At 36.6% G+C, this 17878-nt stretch overlaps 1 protein-coding gene and 1 non-coding gene across 13 annotated transcripts in view; one reads left to right on the top strand and one right to left on the bottom strand.

Annotated features, from left to right (window-relative positions):
• The window catches only part of MTERF1 (mitochondrial transcription termination factor 1), a 589841-nt gene that overhangs the window by 72704 nt on the left and 499259 nt on the right, over positions 1-17878 (top strand). The window lies entirely within an intron of this gene.
• TRNAW-CCA (transfer RNA tryptophan (anticodon CCA)) lies at positions 9654-9726 on the bottom strand. The gene has a single exon. It is a non-coding gene; the product is annotated as a tRNA-Trp (tRNA).

The following is a 17878-nucleotide window of genomic DNA, read 5'->3' as shown; positions in this document are numbered from 1 at the left end:
ATTCAGGTCCCTCCACATACTGATAATTCTCACTATGTTTTTGGAAAGGTTGCAGAGCCAGCAAGGTGACTAAGGGGTAGGCGGAGACTTTCTCTTGCATCTAAGGTGGAGGCCCTCTCTGCTCTTTGCACCCCCTGCCCTGGGGTTTTCTCTGGAAAGCAGGAGTGACTTGTCCCTTGGAGTTGCAAAGTGTTGGGATGGACTCTAGGAGGCGACAGTGGGGATTTCTCAGTTCTTGAGGCTCAATGATATTTTGTCTGGATTTGTAGGAAAGAAAAGTTCTATCATTTCCAAAGAAAAGCAGATCTGCAGTCAGAAGATAGAGGAGGGTAGGCAGCTAACATTTGTTCAACAGATTTCCTCATACACAGTTTACGTGGCACTCCACTTGGGGTAAGAATCTTTAGGCTTTGCCTCTCTTCTTAACACAGAAGCCTGTGTACATCACCTGTAACCATTAAGTTATGCATTTCTTCTAGTTGTGAAACTTTTAAATTCCTACTCTGAAGATGTCAGCTTGGAATTAATAGAAAAATCTCCCCTGTCGCCCTTCCCCAGCAGTAGCAGAAACTGCCCAGGAAGAGAGAAATGCTGTTCATGCAGGGTGGACCCTTTTGATCTCAGCGGCTTCAAAGAAACCCCATTCCTCATACTGTGGCTTCTGCTAACTGCTCTGAAGGAGACAAAAGGTTAAACGCAGAGAGAGGCAGGAGTGAAATGGCAGCCAAATGGGAGAGTCCAAGTGGGTCCTTGAGTAGGTATCTATGTGTTATTATATGATTCTGGGCACAAGTCCTTTCTCAGCCTGTAAGCAGTGTTACAAAACCAGAGTTTTGAGATCTTTGTGCTCTATTAGGAGTAAAACAAATATTTAGGAAATGAGAATGGGTGCATTGTTAATACTGATATACTACAGAAGCTACTATATAGGAATCCTAAATTTCAGGATTAAAACCTTAGAGTTAAGGATTGGAATCATTATTTGTGAAAGGACTCAAGAGTATCTATTGTGATTCAACAAGCAGGATCTGCCCTGAGGTGCTTACTATCTAAGGCTGACAAAACCAGTAGATATTAATATTCTGTATTGTGTATGAAACTGGCACTTAAAAGTGTTTTTACTTTAAAAAAATATGTTCAGATTAACGTTTTAACTTTCTTTCCTTTTCTGGTAGAGGTGGGAGGTAAGAATTATCTGTCCCTTTAGGCATAAGACAAAAGGAAATCACAGAGAGGGAAGTGACCTGGCTAAGCTCTCAGAGCAATCAAGTCTCTATCTACATTGGCATTTGAACAGGGAACTTCAAACCAGCATCCACCAAGCTGGCCTTTCTCCTCAGGAGTAAGGTGACAGCTCCAGTCTCTTAGCAGATGTAAAGGATCCTGTGTATGTGAGATACATAAGTAAATGTGCAAAGGAGGAAAAGAGACCGCAATCTGGTAAAGCTGTTAGAGAGAAGATAAATTACCTGTGACTTTGGTTCTGATTCCCTGAACTTTTTTTTTTTTAAATAAACTTTTTGTTTTGGAATAATTTTAAATGTATGGAAAATCTGCGAAGATAATACAGATAGTTCCCATATAATCTATCCAGTTTCCCCTGATATTAGCACTTTATATTTGATTTCTTGAATTTTACAGTAATTCTGTATGCATGAGTATCCCTTAAATAGAGCCTTGTCTGCAAGTGGGTTTGTTTCTATCACTTTCCTATAACATTTAACAAAAATTTACTGCTAAGATAGAATAACCTACATATCTGATAAGGAGTCAACAATTGAGCATTGAAAATTTCTATTATAAAGCCACTGGAGAGTTTTAACCACAGCTACCATTGCTGGAGAAAGGGGAAGGAAGAAAAATATTTGATAGCATAACAGGAGAAATAACTTTCAAATAAAAGGAGAGCCTTTTCCGGTAGCTTTCAGGCCAGAAGGTACTTCTACTTCTCAGGAACCATTGAGGTTTTATAGCAATGTTGCAGTGACAAAGGATTTTGGAAACAGCATTTTATTAAATAAGCATTGAAGGAGATATGCATTTCCCCAAATTGTTGTATTTGTTCAACAGTAAATAAAAACAGAATTAATTAGGACTAGAAAAATTTGGTTGATAGTGATGCTCAACTTTAAAGTTGGAACTTTGAGCTACTGCAGACTGAGTGAGAAATGTCTGCAATGCTTACAAGGAAGTGAATCATATATCAGTGGAGGATATGAAAGTACACAGGGCCCAAGAAGATCAGTAGCCACAGAGAAGTGCCATTGACAAAGAGCACATGGGAAGGACCAAGCCCCGTTTCTCCAGTGGGGAGCAACTGACACTTAGTATTGGACTAATATTACAGTTATATTTGTTTATTTTTTGACTTACTTAAATTTACATTTATGCTTAAGCTTACCATGCAAAGAATGATATGAAATTTCTAATATTTGACCATTTTTGATCCACAGAACTGGGACTTTCATATCATTCAACCTAATATCTAGTAAATTAAAAGTGGTTAATTCCAAAATTTTTCACTTGGTTTCACTGTATATTTTTGTTGTTTTTTGAACTTGGGAGTAAAGAACAGCAATTTGAACTAGGAAAACCCAACTGACATTTGCTATGAAAATACCTAGAATAGGCAGACAGATGAGCAGACCCCTTGACAAAATGCAGTCTTCCTGTGTGTCAGATATTGCACACTTCCATTGTAACCCTTTTATATTTTCTTCCCAGGATTAAATTGGTTGTGTGTATTTAGATTTGTGAATTTTACAGATTTAGTAGTATGCACCATTTTTTTCACCCAGGGATCTAAGAAGGTATATCTGAAAAATGATTGTTTATCATCATTTTTAATTTTCAACCATAAGGTGGCATCATATCACATTTTATGCCAAAGAAGCAGGCTGTTTTTCTGTTCACTGAAATGACTAATGCTCTGTACATGCCTTTAAGTTGTGGGTGTAACATGTTGAATTTTGAAGTTTACAAGCAAATATTGGAAGCTGGCATCTTCATATATGGGTTTAATATTTTTTTCCTTATATTTGATCTTTTTATATTATGGCTGAGAAGTTAGTAATAGAATAAACTATTACTATATTAACTAATACTATGTTTTACCTCATTAAAATATATAAGGCGGTTTCTTGCCTATATAGGAACTTCTCAAAAATATTCATTGCATGATTAAATTAAAATATTCCTTTAATAGGCCTTACCCTGAGGAATTCATTTTCTCATTTGTCAAGTTGAATTTACAGCACACTTTTATTGCTATGACCCATTTCTTACCAGAATAAGAAGCTTATTTCATGAAGAAGTTAAACCCAACTGAACACATTTAATTTCCCTACTACCCTTTAAAAATACATAACATTTTAAAAAACATACCACTTTTCTTTGCTTAATTAGAAGTGTCCAGGACTTGCAAATTGCATAAATGCGCTGGTTTACTCTCTCTAGTTGGTTCATTGAAAATTCTAGTTTAGTTTTGAAAAGCTAAGTCAAAATTTTGCTTCATTTTCCTTCATAGAAACATTTTGTACCTTTGTAGAAAACATTGTAAATGCTTTCCGTATAAAACCTCCCTTTCTTCAGATGGAGTGATTTTGTTCTTGGAACTCTTTGTTTATGGTTTTGTGGGAAGTTGGTGCCACTTGGCCTACAGGGAACACTCCCATGAGGTGTGTTGCAGGGCACCTTAAAAGTTTAGTTAGGAATTTGGAGATTGCAATAACAAGACCTTGGTCCCAACATTTCTCTAGTTGCAGACCATCAGAGCCTGTAATTCTGATATTAACTGGCTATGATGCCAAAGCAACATACTGAAAAGTGAAAAATTGTTAACCATTAAAAAAAACAACAGCTCTATATTATATAACCAGCTAGAATGATGTTTCTATTAAATTGATTGAATTGATTTCATGAATTGAGGTTTAGTTGTAACCTAGATATTAAATCTCCTTTTTCCCCCCTCATTGGAGCTGTGATTTAAAAATAACCAAATTGTATTTCTCTCTGCTAGCAATAATGTAGGCATTTTACCCTTAATATTTTCCTCTCAGAGCTGAAGTGAAAAGTCAAGGTGAAATAAAGTGAAAGGTCAAAGTGAAACAAACAGGGTGGTGTAGAATAGAGTAAGGTGGTATTCCAAGGAAGAGTTTAAGGAAGGCATGTTTGAAAAGATGACTTCTGTATAAGCTGAGTCAGAGCCAGCCCTGTAAATTTGGCCTTGATTTAGGTGGGTAGAGGATGTGATGGTTGTGGTCAGGGAGAACATTCCAGAAAGTTACTAACCTGTGTGAAGGCTCTGTGCTGGGAAAGAGCTTAGTATGTAACAGAGAAAAGAAATAGAAATAAGGACTGTGTGGCTAAAGCCATGGGGTTAGAGAGAGAAGCTGGGAGTGTGGTAAGGTGAATTGCAGAGGTGGGCTGGCACCATGGTAAAGGCTTCGAATCTTTTAAATGCAATAGGAAGCAAGCGAAGAGTTTTAATTAGGGAAATTACCTGATCTTATCTACATTTTTAAAAGATCACTCTGGTTCATCGACAGTGGAATAGATAAATAAGTTGTGATATACTGATACAATGGAATGTTCTACAGCAAGGAGAATGAACAATTTGCTGCTACACACAATAGCATGAAACAACAAGCCAACCCAAGTACAGTGTTGAGTGAAAAAAGCCAAATGCAGTGAAGAACACATTGTATGAGTCCATTTATGTGAATATTCTATTTATTGATCTGGGCACTAGTTGCATGAATGTGTTCAGTTTGTGAAAATCCATCAAGTTGTACGTTCATGATTTGTGCTGTTTTATGTATGTGTGTTAAGCAAATAAAAAGTTAAAAAAGGATCACTCTAGTTATAGAAGAGAAAATAAATTCTAGAAGAGGGTGGAGGCAGGGAGCCCAGTTAGGAGGCTGTTGAAGTTTTCCAGATGAAAGATGATGACTTCAACTAGGGTGGTGGTGGAAATAGGGAGAAGTGGATAGATTCTAGATCTAACTTGTATTATAGTAAAGTATTAAGTATTATATGGAAACATATGAAATTGTTGATACTTGACTGTTTTTGGCCTTCAATTTCATGTGGTTCAGCCTACTAGGAGAGCATTGTGAGGGCATTCGGTATCCTTGACTCATTGTTTCTCTATTAAATATGCTAACTCTTGGTTTTATATATCTTTTCTTTGTGATATTAATAACAAAAACTTAAGGTTTTACTTAAGAACAGATACTGAGATTTAGTGAGTCCCTTCTATTCAAGTAAGCACATTACTCTTTCTATGATGAGTTATATTCTAGTTTTTTTTTTTCTATTTGACCTATACTAGGATTCATGTATCAAAACTAAGAGTAGTAGGAGTAACTGACTAATTAACATAACAGTATTCTATTCTACTTTGCTGTAAAGACTATGAAAACAGGTAAAAAGCCTACTTTAAAACCTGTTTTGTTTTCAAAGTCAGGAGTTATATGTTTGTGTCATCATATAAAGTGTATTGCCTTTGAGCATATGGATGTTAAATACCAAGTTTATCAGCTTCCTCCTCCCCACCCCGCCCCCAGAACTAAGGTAAGTTTCGTGTCTGTTTAGGTAGCCTTGCATGGTTTGTCAGATTTCTGAAGAGAAGCATGGGATCAAGAGGCCCCTGACTGGTACAGTAGGGGTTCTTTAAGTTGTGAGCACTGAAGTGTCTTAGCTGGGCTGCTGAGATGTACAAAGAAGGCTGCACAGTGAATTCTGACCCTGTAGCCCTTTCTATTGTAACTGAATCTTCAGATTCATATCCATCAAATTGACATGTGATAGTCTAAGGAGAAAACAACCTTGGAAATGGTCTATTGAAAGTAATTTACTCCCTCATCTATCATGTTCTCAAATGGTCTGCATTTGAGCAAAGCAGTGGGAGTATAATACCCATATTCTGAAAGTTGAGAAGGTCTAGGGAAAAGTATTTTAGTTTTATTCTTTTTCTCTCAACATATATATATATATATATATATATATATATATATATATATATACACACACATATATATATACACATATATATATACACACATATATACACACATTCACACAAACATATATAAAGTAAAAGTGGAAGAGGCAGATGACATTTTATATTCATATAAATGTTTATATATAAAATTTATATATATAAATATATATTTTAACCAGGTTTGAATTCATTTCCTCATATCAGAAAAGCAGAAAATCATGCCTCCTGGTTAGTATTGGATTTTCAGAATGTACAGATGGAAAATAGTTAATGGAAATCGCCCCAATTAGGTTTATTTTGCATTGTGCTTCACTGAGTACAGAAGTCATCTAGAAGGTTCTAATTTTTTTCCTTGGAGACCATCACAAAACATAACCCCCAAAACAGGGGTGGGATGGATGGGGGGAAATGATCTGCAAATGTTTGCTTGAAAGATGCACTTTCCTGCTTAGTTACAGAATGAAATCAATACCAACCTCCAGATTTGTTGAGCTGTTCGTGAGGTGGAAACTAAAATGTGGAAAAAATGGAAGTTTTCCCCCATGATAGATTTTTTTCTCTTTCACATGCAGCTAGTGTGAACAATCTAATGACTAGAAAGATGTTCAGACCTCTATACAGTGCTGAAGAATGTCATGTTGAGAAAGGGCATGCTTTCCCTATATCATTGTGCCTTAATCTTCTTAGATTTTTCTATAAAGAAATCATATTAATCAAATCTCTTTTCTGCTGTATGAAAGGTGAAGACTGACTAATGCTTGACTTTGGGTGAAATTGGATATGGAAGAAAATCCTGACTTGAAATAATACCAGACTTTTCATAATCTTGTGTGTTACAATCCTTAGTTCAGGATTGTAATTTCCACCTCAGGTTTTGTGAAATTCCAGAGTGCTGCTAGTGAGCCCAAGAGGTACTGCACACTTTTTAGAGGCAAAACAAAACAAGACAAAACAGTAATAACAAAAGCTCCAAACAAACAAACAAAAAACCCAAAAAACAAAAACAAAATACTAATTTAAATGTACTGAAACATAAAAAGAAATACTTGCCTTGAAAATGTTTAGGAGTAGATTTTATGTATGTATCTTCAAATCAAATAAAGAACAGCAATTGTATGTTGCCAGTACAAAAAGACAGAAACTGCTCTTCATCTGGTTCATAAAGTTTGCTGCTTATAACAGAGATAAAATATGTCTAAAATCTGATTTTTAAAAAACTTAATTCAGAATCTATATATCTAAAATACGGTTGCTTCAAAGTGCTTTTCCTGGCAAACCATCTACTTATTTTAACAATTCACCTATTAAAGTATTTTTGGAATGCCATGGAAATTGTTTTTTTTAAATCTGTAGCATATCTCTTTGAATAACTTTTGAGGGGAGGCTGAATTTTTGGAAAAGTATGAAGTCATTAAGAATTGAGAGCCCAGAAATAAACCCATGCATATATGTCAACTGATCTTAGATGAGGATGCCAAAAATACACAATGGAAAAAGGATAGTCTCTTCAATAAATGGTATTAGAAAAACTGGATATCCACATGCAAAAGAATGAAATTGAATCCTTATTTTACACAATACACAAACATTAACTCAAGATGGATTAAAGACTTAAACATAAGACCTGAAATCATAAAACTCCTAGAAGAAAACATAGGGGAAAAGTGTTTCTTGACATTGGTTTTGGCAATGATTTCTTGAATATGACACCAAAAGCATTGGCAACAAAAACAAAAGTAGACAGTTGGGACTACATCAAACTAAAATGCTTCTGCACAGCAAAGGAAACAATCAACAAAACAAAAAGGTAACCTTTTGAATGGGAAAAAGTATTTGCAAACTATCTATCTGATATGGGGTTAATATCCAAAAACTATAAGGAACTCCTGCAACTCAGTAGCAAAAAACCAAATAAACCAATTAAAAACTGGACATAGGAACTGAATAGACAGTTTTCCAAAGAAGATGTCCAAATGGCCTACAGGTGAAAATGTGCTCGATATCACTAATCAGGGAAATGCAAATCAAAACCACAATGAAATATCACCTCACACTAGTTTGAATGGCTTTATCAAAAAGACAAGAGATAACAAATGTTGGCAAGGATGTGGAGAAAAAGGAATCCTTGTGCACTGTTGGTGGGAATATGAATTGGTGCAGTCACTCTGGAATACAGTATGGAGAGTCCTCAAAAAATTAAAAATAGAACTACCATTTGATCCAGCAATCCCACTTGTGTGTATATATCCTGAAGGAAATGAAATCAATATCTCAAAGAGATATCTATGTTCCCATGTTCACTGTAGCATAATTCACAATAGCTAAGACATGGAAGCAACTTAACTCTATTGACTAATGAATAGATAAAGAGAATGTGCATGTGGTGTGTGTGTGTGTGTACATATGTATGAATATTATTCAGCCATGAGAAAGAAGGAAATCCTGCCATTTGCAACAACATGGATGAAACTGGAGGATATTAGGTGAATTAAGTGAATTAAGCCAGACACAGAAAGATAAATACTGCAGGATACCACTTATACGAGGAATCTAACATAGTCAAACTCACACAAGCATTTAGTTATAGTGTCTCTTCCAATCTAGGAAGTTCCTGATAATTTTTTTTTTTTTTTGGTCTTTTATGCTCATGACACCATTTAAGAGTATTGGCCAATTATTTCATTGAATGGCCTTCAATTTGGGTTTGTCTGATATTTCCTCATGATTAAATTCAGGTTTTGCCTTTTTTGCCAAAATGCTGTAGAAGTGATGTTGTGAATCATATCAGAGGCATATAATTTTGATTTGTCCATCACTGGTGATGTTAAATTTGATCATTTGGTTAATGTGTCTGCCAGATTTCTCCACTGAAAATATACCATTTTTGCCTTTTACATTTGAAAATGTAGTTTAAAAAATATACCAAACAGGAGTAAGTATATACAGTCTTTCAAGACAATATTACGGGACCACTCACTGGATGTAGAGTTTTATTTGTTAAAGAAGTCTCATTCATTTGCTGTCAAATGATATTTTGAGACAATGTAAATTTCCTGCTTCTCATCATACTCTTGCCCTGAATTTTAGCATCTATTAACGATACTTGCCTGAAACAGTTCTAATGGTGGTGTTTGCTGTATGGTGATTTTCTATTTCCACCATTTCTTCTACAGTTATTAGTGGAATTCTACTGCAAGGAAGGACTGTCATTATTTAATCAGTAGAGACTACATGAGTTCTTATTTTATTCTATGGGTTATATCTGTTACTATAATTATTTATTTTGTTGCTCAAATATTCCCCAGATTGGCCATTGGGAGACCCTTTAAGTTTAGAGTCCTTACTCTTAACTCCTGCTCTAAACTCTTTCTCTGTAGTTGTACCCATTTACTTCAGAAAGGCCCTATGCAATCCTGTTTTAATAGATTCTCATTCACCTGGATAACAGGATGCTTATCTTGGCTTCTGAATATAATACCACGTCCTTTTTAAATTTTTAAAAAATTAATTAATTAATTAATTAATTTTGGCTGCACTGGGTCTTTGTTGCGGTGCGAGGGATTCTCTGGTTGCGGTTCGCTCAGGCTCTAGAGCGCACGGACTCTGTAGTTGCGGCGCAGGGGCTTAGTTGCGGTATGTGGGATCTTAGTTCCCTGACCAGGGATCGAACCTGGGCCCCCTGCATTGGGAGCATGGTGTCTTAACCACTGGACCACCAGGGAAGTCCCAATATGTCCTTCTTAAGAAAAAAGAAAGCAATTCCTAATCTGTCATACTCCTGGTTCATTTGCTACTCCCACAATTTTTGCTACAGACTTTACATGTGGACATTTTTCAACTTCATGATAAATATCCTATACAGGCAGTAGGGATTCAACTATTTGCAGTACTTTAAATTATTTTCAATTTGATTTAATCCAACAAACATTTATTTCAAAGCACACTGGAGAGAAAAAAATGTAAAATGAAACCTATTCTCTGATCTCAACCAATTTGCTATCCAGTGGGGGAGATCAGACATAAATGCAATTATGGTAGAGCTATAGCAGGATATGATAAGTATTTGAAAAAAATGTTATGGGAACGTAAAGAAGGATGAGATTCATTCCAACTCGGGGTGGTGTAGGGTGATGGAGAGAGACAAGGCAAGGAAGAAGGGACATGTGAGATCTTCTTTTGAGGTTTACTAAACAAGACAAAGTTATGACTGTTCAACTGAAGAAAGTATCTGCCAGATCACTCATTCATTTGCCATTTAGTCTTTATCTTCATTCTTTCTAGAGTAAGTTTCTTTTTAGTTTCAAGAATCCTGAAAACCAGAAGTCAGAGAGGTTTCCATTTTTACAACTAATTGCTGAGACATGCAACTGATGGTGACCTAGAGGTGATAACCTAGGAGTGTAATGAGAATAGCTGAAGTTTATATCGCTTAGCATTGTCCAGTCTTGAGATGGAGAATCAGAGCAAGCCTTTGTTGGGAATGTCTTATATAATCCCTTGTTCTCCTTTGCTCTTCAACTCTTTTGGCAGAAGTAGAACCTACTCTCTGTGCTATCTAACTGGGTTCAGAAAGAGCTCCTGTCATGATGTCCCTTTAGGGGTTATCTAAGCAGGGAAAAGAATGATGAATTCCAGGAGAGTGATTGCATTTTTGAGCAATAAGCAAATATCAAGACAGTTTTTGGAAGGTGATGGTGATGGTAGTGGGGGAGTCTAATTGTGCTTCATGTAAATAGTTGCCCTTTTTTGAAGTGGCTTTTCTCTTTTAGCATGCAGTGCATCTGCTTCTGGTACCCCCTTTTCTGTGCTGCTTTTGGTACCCCAATACACTAGTGCTTCTGAACACTAGGGGTGAGGCTTTTTGACTCCTAGAGGTTCTCTGCTAAAATTTTTGATGCCTTAAAATTCTTCAGGTCTGAGGCCTGCCAGAGAGCAGGGCAGAAAACATAAGAGCCTGGGTGAGTGAATACTCATGTGAGCTTTAGAAGGAGAAAACTGCCTCTCACTGTCTGGTGGAAGGTAAAATAAAAAATGCCATGTGCTTTTGTGCAGAAAATAATAGTGACACTACTTAGCATCACAGAGAACTTTCTTGGTATATGGGTAGTGTACATTTCCTAATTTGTAGCTGAATGAAAGGTGAACTTAATGCACATAAAGTACTTGGAAAAGGATTGGTTTTGAAAAACTTCTGAAAATTATCTCTTACTAAATGCTTTCAATGCTGCTGGCACCTAGAGATATGGGAATTGTCCCCTCTTATACTCATTTTATGAGGAATGTAAACACTCAGAAATACGCATATATGTATATAATGGTTTTTCTATGTATAATTTATGTTCACAACTATAATTTATGTTCCAACAAAGACTGTTTGTCTGTATGGGGAATTTATTTTCATCGTCTACTATTTGCCTTCTTCCATCTAAGCTTATTCAATAAACATAGAGAATTAGATGTATACTTGATTTGTGGAACAAAAGAAATGAAAGACAAAAGTTTTCTCAAACTTTCCCTCTAGTGGTTTAAAAATTGTCGTTGATTTTAAGTCCTGAATTGAAGTTCTTTTGTTATATATATGTGGGTATATGTACTCACACACACACACGCACACAAATACACGGTAATCTGAAAGATAAGGCGTAAATGAGCCTACAAGAAAATAACAACTCAAAGTTGATAATATTATGACTATCAAAAGTAGTGGTGCATCTGTGGAGTAGTTTTGCATTCTATTTGTATCACAGTTAATCACCTTTGGGAAGTCCTTTTTACTTGGATACATCAAGAACAAGAGGTTGCTTGATTCTTGGTTCCTTAGAGAGTTAGACTGTTTGGCCAGAGTTATGGAAAAGGGATTGTGTCACAAGTGAAGTTATGGTTTCAGGACTGCTTCCAAATATTCCTGCTTTGGTTATAGGAGTAAAGAGCTGAGGATTCTTGAAGCAGTCTTTTTGGTCAAACAATTTAACAGACTGTGGGTCTAGTGCCAGTGATTCCATTTCTAAAGGATTTTCCTTTGAAGTGTTTGTTCCTCAATGTGTTTTTCCAGCCAAACATATGCCTGTGATTTGAAATCAGTTTAAGAATTTTCTTTCACACTTTAGTGTTCATGTTTTGTTTGCTGGCATTAAGTGATGCAAAATAAACTTGTCTGGCTCCTCAAATCCCTACAGTGATTTTGCCACTAATGGTAATTCTCATGGGTGGAGTTTAGTTGTCTCTGACTCTAGATAACACTCGAAAGTTATTTTTTCCATAAATTTATTTCTGGGAAAGGGTTAAAGGAAAATATGCTCAAGCTTGCATATACTTTGCATTTCTTTTCTAGAGTTTCCTAGAAAATTATTTATTTGTTAACCATTGTCTGAGTAATTTAAAGTTTTTACTCTGCCAGGGATATAGGTGTTATTCTTGACCATGATCATGTTTGGCTCATGGCTTGAAACTCTACTCATTAGATTAATTCCCCTTAGGAATTCATTGAACATTGGGCAAGCAAAAGATTGAAAACATTGAGAACCATATGTTTCCTGTTTTATTCTGGAGAGGAGAGACTGTATATGATAAGACATTGTGTTCAGAGAAGGTATATTGCCTATTATTCTGTTGGTTTTGTGAATGGTCACTGGGATCCAAATGTTGGAGGCTGGAGAAAGGAGGCTAAAGTCAGACTGTTAGCTCATTTTCTAATTATTTTCTTTTTTTTTAATTAATTATTTAATTTTATTTTTGGCTGTGTTGGGTCTTCGTTTCTGTGCTAGGGCTTTCTCTAGTTGCGGTGAGCGGGGGCCACTCTTCATCGCGGTGCGCGGGCCTCTCACTGTCACGGCCTCTGTTGTTGCGGAGCACAGGCTCCAGACGCGCAGGCTCAGCAATTGTGGCTCACGAGCCTAGTCGCTCTGCGGCATGTGGGATCTTCCCAGACCAGGGCTCGAACCCGTGTCCCCTGCATTGGCAGGCAGATTCTCAACCACTGCGCCACCAGGGAAGCCCCTCTAATTATTTTCTAATTATTAATTGTGATGGGATCTCTTAGGAAGGAGTCAAAGGAAGGCTTAATGTTCTTAATGTCCTTGGCTTCAAAAGTAGATCTTAGAGACCTTTCTAAAGCCCTCTTCTCTTGATGACTAAGTATGGGAAATTCTTTAATTTAGTCACACACTGCTGTGGACTGAATGTTTGTGTCTATTTTCCATCCCCTCCCAAACCCCATTTCAAATGTTGAAGCCCTACTCCTCAATGTGGTGGCATTTAGAGATGGAGCTTTGGTAAGTAATTAGGTCATGAGAGTGGAGCTCTCATGAATGGGATTAGTGCCTTTATAAGAAGAGACAGAAGGGAGATGATCTGTCTCTGCCATGTGAGGATTCAGCAAGAAGGCAGCCATCTGCAAACCAGGAAGAGGGATCTCACCAGACACCTTGATCTTGGACTTCCCAGTCTCCAGAACTGTGACAAATAAGTATGTATTGTTTAAGCCACCTGGTCTATGGTATTTTGTTATAGCAGTCTGAACAAAGACACACTAATTTCAGGTGAATTCAACCTTCAGATAACAAAAACACCAATCAGAGCTTATGGATAAAAAGAAGATTATGAGTTATTTGGGTACTACCTGCTTTGAAATCCACACCTGGTTGTTTTAGTTGGTGCTGTTTCTTGGACTAAGGTGACTTCTCAGAATACCTCTTTGTCCAGGTCTTTTTTTTACACTCACCTAAATGAAGTGATTCTAACAAGTTGTGGCTCCCATGATAGGTGATACCTTGTTTCTTTCTTGTCATGAAATCACTGTTGGTCTTGTGGACATTCATTGGATTTAAATGCTGGAGGCTGGAGAAACAGGCCATAGTAGGAGCAGGTACGTCACACTCAGGAGACCTACTTATCTTGAGGAATCTACTAAGTTCTCATTTCCTCTCAGTGGATCCTCACTGTGCTCAATGGACCCATTGACATATGAAACCAAGATGACAGATAAACTATTATGGATTCCTCCAGTTCATCACATGTTGGCTCAAATTAGTAGCTTTGTCCACTTCTCTAGGCTCAAGGCTTGGAAGGCTAGGACTTTCAGACTTATCACAGTCATGATGGGTACTTTTAAACATATAGTGTGTACCTACACATATGAGTTTCATTAGTTCATAAAGCTGATATTTTGGAAGAAAACTAGATTTGTTTTCTCCATTTTCTTCTATTTTGACTTCATGTTATCTCATCTTTCTTTTCAGCTAAATCAGAGTTCCATTCCACCTACCCTCCTTTCTAAAGACAGCCAGTTGCCATGATTATCAAATTTGGTGTAGAGGTTCCTTCTACAAGAGGTTGTCTTAATTTATGACATTCATTCATTGAACACACATTTTTTGGTAACAACTGTGTGCTAAGCTTTGTGTGAAGAGGTAATCAGATAATGATAAATATGTTATGGATTTTGCCCTCACATAGCTCATAATCTAGGGAGAGACATGGCATATTAATAATTAACTCTGTTATAATATATAAAATGACATATTAATAGCACAAATAAAGTGCTAAAGGGACTCAGAGGAGCTTTGTCCTTTCTTGCCTGGTACTTGTCTTTCTGTTGGGTGACTGGTACCTGGCAAGGCTACCCATGGGAGACAACATATGAAGCATATCCAGACTATGGTATGTTACTACAGTAACTATAGCCTCAACTTTGAAAGACTGAGGGTTAGTCCAATCACGGTGACCCATCCTGGAAAGTATATTTTTGCTCCTTATCTACTAATTACAACCTCAGAGTCGCTATGTGGCATTATATTATAATAGTAACAGAAATATTGTATCATATGTTATGTTATGTTATGTTATGTTGTATTGTATCACATCCTAAGAAAAAAAGAGAAAGGAAAGAAGATGTTAACTGAGGCTTGGGATATGGCCACTAAACACATTTTTCTTTCTCTACTAATGCCTACTTCTTTACAGCAGAGACTTTGAAGGAAACTAGTTTAAGAAACATGGAGATGGAAAGAGGAGAAAAAGAAGAAAAAGAAAGAGGACATTATGGTTCTAGAATTTCCATATAGGACACGCTTGTGGTGGCTGTTAGGAAAGGGGAACAGGGAAATTTCCTGTAGTATTTGAATAACTAACCCAGTGGTTTACTTAGGATTGTGTGTTTATTTGGGGTGGCTTGGAATGGGCTATTGAATATTATGGTGGGGTAGCTCTCAAGTCATTCCTTGGTATTTCCACTGGTGATAAATTGCTCAAAAAGAAAAAAGGGCAAATAATTTTATTAGTAGATAATTTATTAAGAAGCATTTTCATACAAAGGACCTTTTCCCAATTTTAGCATTGAAGCCCTGGTATAGAACTTTAGAAAGTTCTGACATGAAGGTTTGTTGAAAGGAACTGCACTTGACCCCAAAAGAATGCAATATCTTATCTCTTGATATAATTTAAATAAATGAGTTTATGTAGTTAAAGGAAATAATTTCTCTAACCTCCGGGGAACAGAATAAGGTTGTGCCTAAACAACACTACAATTGTCCTCTTGTCTTACTAGCCCACTACCTGCTCCATGCTTTTTGTCTCAGTGCCTGCAGTGCTGGGGGCAAAAATAAAGTATGCCAGGGGCCAGTGCATTTGGAGCCCTCCTGAAAGCCAGCTGGTTAGATGAATCATTAAATGTCTCTCCACTCAGCCTGCTCAGCGTTGCATTGCCCTGGTTCATATCCACATTCCTACCTTTGACTCTAAACTGAAGTTAGGATTTGCTTGTTCCTTTTGGCATATTTTCATATCGTGAGCACATTTTGTGATATGTCCATCTACACAGCTATCTAAATAAGAGCAGACTTATGGGGAGTGTGGCCAAGAGTTCACTTACGATCCTTCACAGGCTCCTGCTGGCCTCTTTCAGATTGGCAGCCACAAATGAGGTTAATCATGAATGTATCAAATATGGTAGAGTGGTCTGGTCATACCTTACACCTGGGAGTGTTGAGTCCTGCTCTGAATCAAATGCCTGGTACTGTTTTGGTGACTTGGGCTTTGAATCGTGTTGACTTGTCAGGGGGACAAGTCAACAAATCTTAGCTGAATAGTTTGTGGTATATATTAGGAATGTTAGATAAGGCAGTTCCATGTAACTCCTATCATCGTGCATTCTTGGATTGAAAATAAGCCAGTCTCTCAGCAGTTTGGAGAGAAAGCCTTAGAACTGGCCCTTTGAACACCGTAAGAATGAAAATGATATGTGGAGACACTTTGAAGAGTACCTCTCTATGCTCTGACTTGATAATATAAAAAATAGGAAGGATCTAGATGCTTGCTATAAAATACAAGTGGGAACCAAACGGCATTTATAACAGCTGAAGATTTCTGACATTTCCCAGATGGTTACCTAAGTAATTGAAATTATAACTGCTTTAATTTGATGTGTCAATGTATACTCTGTAAGCCATTATGGAACCCATGACATTCCCAGTCTGCAATCAACAGCAATATTAAGAAAGAAAGAAAAAAAAGGATTAACTGTTAGCATTGATAAACATTTAATTAATGCCCATAAAAAAGCAAATGCTTGCATGCACATGATTTTCAGATTTTTAGAGAGCAAATCTCCAAAGAACCACATGCCAGTTACAAACTAAACTTAGAAAATTTTCCAAGGACCAGTCATCTATTTTATATCTTGCATAAAATTGATGATGATTTCACCAGAACCTTTGGAGAACACAAAATGGTGTGTCATAAGTAATCTTAATCCTTAATTAATAATGAAAGAGTAATAGTCAAATGGTTTTGCTCTTATTCAACTATATTATGATATAGCCAGTTAATAGCAACTTACAAACAGGTAAAATTTCCAGCCTTAAATTATGAATGACTTTGAAATATGGCTTTGTTATTTAATGCTGGATCACTGCTATGCTTTGCCAGCTGCAGAGCTCAATTTGAGTTTCTAAGGAAGAGCAAATATACCCATTATGCAGTGCCACTTTGGATGCAGGTTTTTGCGAATCAGTTCTTAAGTTTTCAAGTAATGGCTGATGTCTGCTCACATGGTAAGGATTCATTGTTTGGCTTTACTCCGTGGGAATGGAAATTGGTTGTCAAGTACATCCTTACTATTTATAATTTTGTTTCACATCAGAAAGGGATGGATATGCAACTTGTGTATTTCACTTGATGATGTGTATTTACCCTTTGGAGGTAGGTCTATTCATAGGAGAATAACTTCAGTTTAGTTGTAAAAAACAAATGACCTCTCCAATAACTGGATAATTAGCAATAATTGAATACCCCAAAGGACTGTTCATTTTATATTTTACTTCTTTTTGAGAACTTGGACACTTCCAGGTGTCCTCCAGGTGGAATCTTGTAATAAGAAATTTCTACTATGCTTCTAAATTGAGCTTTCTCAGAACTTAAGAGTACATGATACTATTTGAACGTGATTTTGCCTTCTCAGCAAGACCAACTATTGGGACTTAAATGGGACTTCAGACTGAACCTCAAGTGTCTCTCCTCTCCCTACTCCTATAGAACCTATTTTGCAATCAAATATATGACGTTAAATTTATCACTATCATAACCTCAGAACATTGGAATGGGTTGGGTTGTTTTTTGTTTTTGTTTTCTTTTGTTTTTTGAATGGGTTGTTAAGGGAGGTTGTGGAGATGTTCAAGAGCTTAGACAACTTTTGGTCCTAGATGATTGAGATGTTCAATTGCTTAAAAGTAGATGATCTCTAGAGATTCTTTCTTGTGCTATGATGTTAACACTGTACATGAAGCTGTTCTTCAGAGATAAGAAAAGTTAAGATAATTAACTAAAATATTATTTTATTGCTCAAGAACACTCAGGTTCTCTGTAGCCCTGAAATGTTTT

The sequence above is a fragment of the Balaenoptera ricei genome, chromosome 9 (genome assembly GCF_028023285.1).
Source record: "Balaenoptera ricei isolate mBalRic1 chromosome 9, mBalRic1.hap2, whole genome shotgun sequence".
In the NCBI taxonomy this organism is placed as follows: domain Eukaryota; kingdom Metazoa; phylum Chordata; class Mammalia; order Artiodactyla; family Balaenopteridae; genus Balaenoptera; species Balaenoptera ricei.
Note: the sequence above shows the minus strand (reverse complement) of the source record. Positions and strands in the feature narration are given on the sequence as shown.